The 5,483-nt window shown below is 41.7% G+C and overlaps 1 long non-coding RNA gene across 1 annotated transcript; it reads right to left on the bottom strand.

Moving 5' to 3' along the window:
• Window positions 1–356: 356 nt before the first annotated feature.
• On the bottom strand, window positions 357–2,736 carry LOC138528684 (uncharacterized). The gene is made up of 2 exons (XR_011284203.1): window positions 1,537–2,736; window positions 357–1,478 (listed from the first exon to the last, which is right to left on the bottom strand). It is a non-coding gene; the product is annotated as an uncharacterized lncRNA (long non-coding RNA).
• Between the last annotated feature and the right edge of the window lie 2,747 nt (window positions 2,737–5,483).

The raw sequence follows: 5,483 nt of genomic DNA, 5'->3' as shown, positions 1-5,483 counted from the left end.
TTGCAGTTGTGACTGGGTATCCAGTCAAGAGTTCTCCCTTTGGTATGGGTGGATATATTCACTTTCTGCGTTAAACCTAGTTCTGTCAGGGTATTGGCTACTGCAGTGGCCTGGTGATCATTAATGTCATTGTACCCTAGCACTAGGGTTTGTGAGGAGTTTTTTAGCTTCTCAGAGATAACAGTGGTAATATCTTCATTGAGGGTGCTGATGGGGCCTAGGGGTTGTCTTGATATTGGGCAAAATCTTCCTCGGGGCCAGCCCTTTGAGAGCAAAAATACCCAATTCAGCCCAAAATACAGGTTCTAGTGTGCTGAGCAGTGATCTCATGCAAGTGACAAATGACACCCTCAAAGTGTTATTAGCATATTTATTCTAAGCAGTGAATTTCATATACATTTGGGATTCAAGTTACAGAATATTACAAAGCATAACACTTAGAGCAATGCAAAATATAGTGAAACATGGAACTTAGATAAACATAGAGAAACATAGAGAAATATAGAGAAACATAGAGAAACACAGTCTTACGTCCCTTTAATCAGCACTGGGGAGACCTTGGGCCCTCATAAGCTAGCTGTAAACAAGCCCCGCTCAGAGGACAATGCTGAAGGACACCGTATGAGCCAATGCCGGGCACCTGTTTCTGCACGAATCAAGTCCACAGGCGATCTCCCCCTGATCCATGTGTGCATGGATATTTTATAACTTCTTGCTGTCAGTCACCATGACGCACAGTTCCAGAACTTTCCCTGTGCAACTGGCTCATGGAAAAAACCCAGCTCTCTCTGAGATGCTCCCTGCTCGCTCCTACCCCCTCCCTTGTTCCCATCTGCGCTGGCTGAGGAATGTCTTATCAGTACCTTCCCAGAGAAAAGGAAGATTAGCTTGGGGCCAGGGCTAACGTTAGTGAGGCTGAATATTCTAAGGGAAGCAGGGATGTATTAACCCCATCTGCAAGCTCTAAAAGGCATGCACTCATAGCTTAGTGTTTATAGCGCTTAAGACTGGCTATCTAAGCGCTATATAGGTGCCATGATGTTCCAAACACTCCAAAAACCTATTAGCTACATAGCTGGGGGCCCTCCCTGCCTGTCATATTCCTTGTAGCTCACTACTGCATAATGGAAGTGCTACAACAGACTACTGTCAGCATTTTTAGCACATACTTTGAATACACTATTGGCTTTCAGCGGCTAATGCTGTCATCTAAAGCCCTGATTGGCAAGGTTGCAATTTCGTGTATCACTACATTCCACCCCTATTCAACGTGTGTGCGACAAAATGCTGACTAATACCTATCAATATAGTATTTAGTGCAGCGATAAAGACCTTGGGGCTTTGCAAGAGGTTTAAGCAAACTATCTTATAGCGGTTAGTTAGCGTGGCATGCAAGGTAAAACACTACCTAAACAAAAATGTACACAAAGTGAACAGTGACATATACCCTTGCCAGAACCTGGCCTACACAAAAATACCTACGCCAAGTGAACATGGACATTTACTCTAGCCAAAACCTGGCCTACACAAAAATACCTAAATCAATTTTGTATAACTGATTGTCAGTTAAAAAGCAGCATGCAGTTAAAATGTCAAGGCAATCCAGTGTAGTCTAATCTACAATGCACTATTGCATTTATGTATGGTTACCAATTCTAAAACCTGGCAGCCTTTCACCCTAAGGGCCTACCCTCCCCCTGATCCCAGGGCATTCAAGCGTGACTATGGGCTGTGTGACTAGACACTTCCCCCAGGTAGGTGGAACCCAACCAGAAACCATCTAATTTCGTGAACAAGGTGAACCCATGGGCACCAGGTTGTCTAAATAAAAACAATTCTACTAATTTACATCAAAGCATGGCATGTGTTATTCATGCAATCAAAAGCAAGCAATTCAATCCATATGTATGCTGGTAACTGTAGCTCTGCGTGCCAGTGTGTGGAGGATGGTCGCCCCCACCCAGTAAAAAGCCAACACCTGCTGATTTAACAATGTTTGCCATACAATGCATTGTGTGTATTTAGCAGTCTTGTTGACCTGCCCTATGGCAGACAAAAATGTCTTCATGTCTAAAATTCTGTTATCTTCAATTGGCTGTCAATACTTGTAGCAGTGCTGGGCATATCAATGGGCCCCACTAGGCCAGAAGTTCTATAGCAGAGCTGGCATCAGAACCCATAGTGGCCAGCTTATAGTGCACAGTTTCTATGTCACAAGCATATAAAGCTCCTGCAATTAATGAATCTAGCTCCCTAGCTACACGCACTCTAGTGATGGGCCATAGAAATGGACTCCATTTGTAGCAGCTTGGTAGTACTAAGGAAACATTGCCTCATGATAAATCTATGTCTAAGTGTAGCACTGTAATAATGAAGGTGTGCATTACCAGTCTACAATTTACATGTTGTCTTACCACTGGAAAATCTAACAGGTTCACAGTGTCTACCTTCTGTGACTTGGAGAATACCCTTCTTCAAGTGGGATATCTACCATATACAATATTAACTTTAGCCACAAACACCATACTACTATCCGGCAGTGGCTGTTTCATCACACCATGGAAAAAATTCATTTAGTCAAGTTATAGTTCATTAAATCTTGGCGAGAACACTCGCTGCAGTTCTTGGTCAGAAAAACATCACATTAGACAAATTAAACAAATGGTATCCATTCAGTGACAAAAGATGCCTGACAATGTGCCAGGCCAGTACTCTAGCAATTCCATGTGGATACTCATTTGCAGCGCTTTTCCAAAGAATTATTCCAAATGTTTATAATCAAAAGGTGACTCTTTGCATTAGTGTGCTGGAGACAGCTGTCCCCACAAAAACATGAAACTGGTTGGTTTAACAAAAAACCGTGTCACACTCTGTGTCATAAAATCAAACATCAAGTCAGTCATGGTTACATTTACCTGCCTTAAGCTGGCTGTAAAAGTATCCAGTGTTTCAAAGATTACCATTTCAAATTATAGCTCATACACTTGGCAGCATTACTTCAATTAAGAATCTTAACCTACGCACAGGTGACTTTGATGTGCGCACTCATCTTATCTCAAAATTAATTACACTCCTGCTTGCATAATTCTGCTGCCCCAACAGTTCATAAATCATTCTCCTGCCTACGTGCAATGTAGAATATTTTTTTTTTTCAAAAAACAAAACATCTCTGGTTAAAGCCATTCAGTTGGAAGAGGAAAACCATTTGGTTTTTTCAGATTCATCTCAACAGTGCATTTAAAAACCATTTTTCAATGTGTTAGCATTCAATTGCTGTGTCACACAGCTGTATGTGGTGCCTGATGTTACAGTCCACAATTCATTGTCCATAGTCCTTTAAACAAGAAAGGGCAAAACATGTCATTTAAATGTGTAGCATCAAATACTTGATAATTAGCCAAGTCTGCATCGTGCCAATTCAGTAAAAGTTATTACTCTGTTGGACACTATTCGCAGGTTACAGCATTGAGTGCGGTGCAGGGCACGTTAAAGTTGAAATAGCATGTCGCAGTGGCTCGCTTTCTCTGAGAATGCGTCTGACCCTTCTTTGATCAGTGTCACCCACAAACTGCATATTATCTTCCTATATTATGAAATGTCTTGTCGTGCTTTGCCTAGGCAAAATACAAACAGAAATGTTAGGATGTCATCAAAACTTCAATATCAGCGTTATCCACCCCTTCCCATAATACCACCCCCATCTTCAAAAAGTCTCATCAGGTAACTACACACTTTGTCATTGCTACTGCAATTATTTATCACCTTTCTGCATGTTTCTGGGGGCTTATTTACACTCAACCATACGGGGTGTAACTGCCTAATCACAAACTCATTTGTGCAATGCAATCATAGCTGGTCAATGGTACCTCAGACTGATCTGTGCTTTTACAAAGCCATATAGTAAGTACCCAGGTCGCACAATGCTTTTCTTTTTCACCAAAGCGATCACCAATGCCAGGCGCCAACTTGCTTCCAGTGTCCCATGATCTTGGTTTAGGTTGCCCTGCTGGCATCACTCCATTTTTCAAAGGTAAAGTCTTTCAGTATTTATCTTTCTTTTCTTAGCAGTGTCTTTTCAAGCCTCTGGTTTTTTCACTTGTCATTTTTTTTTTTCAAAGGGCGTTTGCTGTTTTTGAACCACTCCTTTGAGTGCGATAGTCTGAGTCAGTTTCTTTTGTTGCTTCAACAAATCATTCATTCTTGCACTAAGCCGTGTGGCTTCTGGATCATGGCTAATGTGCAGTGTTCATGTTGTACTTCAAAGCCCCGCTCTGCATGTTGTCTCTTGCAAAACGGCTAAGCACTTTTGTCAGTTTTGCTTCCATCTGGAAGGCCATAATGTCTTTGTCAGTTACTCCATCCCTGGCAATGTAGCTTGCAGTTTGCCAGATGTGTATTTTCTCTTCTCAAAGCGCCTAGAGGTTTCTTCTCCAGTGCACAGCGCTTTACTTCAGTTCACATCACATGGAGCATTGGAATGCAGCTTGCACAGCAATAGCGCTTTACTTCACTTCACATCACATCACATGGGAATGCGGTTTGCACAGTAATGTCTGTTGGAATGGGCAGCTGTCTTTTCTTGGCCCATTTACAGATGCATAGGTAAATGTTCAGATGTGATGTGCCCGTCTGCCATCCTGCATGAAGCCTTTGCTCCGTACCACAGTTTACTAGGCAAATTCTTTACTTTTTGAACAGCTCTCTGTTTTTGCTCCCCCTTCCTCAGGAATGCAGGCATGTTTATCTTTCGTGTGCACCTGGCAGCGCCATTAGCACGCAGCTTATCTCTTTTGCCTATAACTCTTATACTGTGGCGGCTTCACTCGTTTCAGACAATTCATCCAAATTAACTCTTTCTTGTACTGTTTCTGCTTTTGTTTGCCTTCACACACCTCGCCCAAGACAGCTTCAAGGCACAAGCTCTGCACACACAGCAAGACTCTTGTTTTCAAAAGCGGCACTTTTCTTGTCATTTTTCTACTCCATGTAATTTTGCAAAATGTCAAAGCGTCTTTTTTTTCTTGTAATGTGCGACCTTTCAAGAGAACTCACAACCCATTAAATCTTTGTGCTATCTTATCACACACAGATGTTTCATTCTGTTGTACCATTGCCAAACTATAACCACTCAGTTCAGTGCATTTAAAAAATAAAAATGCCATATTTAGTGCAGCTCCCTGCACGTTTTTTTTTTCTGCAAGAACAACCCACACTCTATTGCTTGTGGGCTGTTTAATGTGTCAACAACATTTTTCCCCATGTATCACAGTCAACAGGTCACTATTTCCAAAGCATACATCACTAATGAGGCAACAGCACAAATCCATGGCATAGCATGGGGACAGTCAAAAATACTCCAGGGGCAATTTAGAAAAATATAAATTGTTTTTCCCCCCAACCATTGCAAACTGGTTCTGCAATTTCAAATCAGTACACAAAAATCGAAAATCCAAATAACATTCACTCACTTTCCTTTTAAGTGA

The sequence above is a fragment of the Ambystoma mexicanum genome, chromosome 7q (genome assembly GCF_040938575.1).
Source record: "Ambystoma mexicanum isolate Mex_15411 chromosome 7q, UKY_AmexF1_1, whole genome shotgun sequence".
Classification (NCBI taxonomy): domain Eukaryota; kingdom Metazoa; phylum Chordata; class Amphibia; order Caudata; family Ambystomatidae; genus Ambystoma; species Ambystoma mexicanum.
Note: the sequence above shows the minus strand (reverse complement) of the source record. Positions and strands in the feature narration are given on the sequence as shown.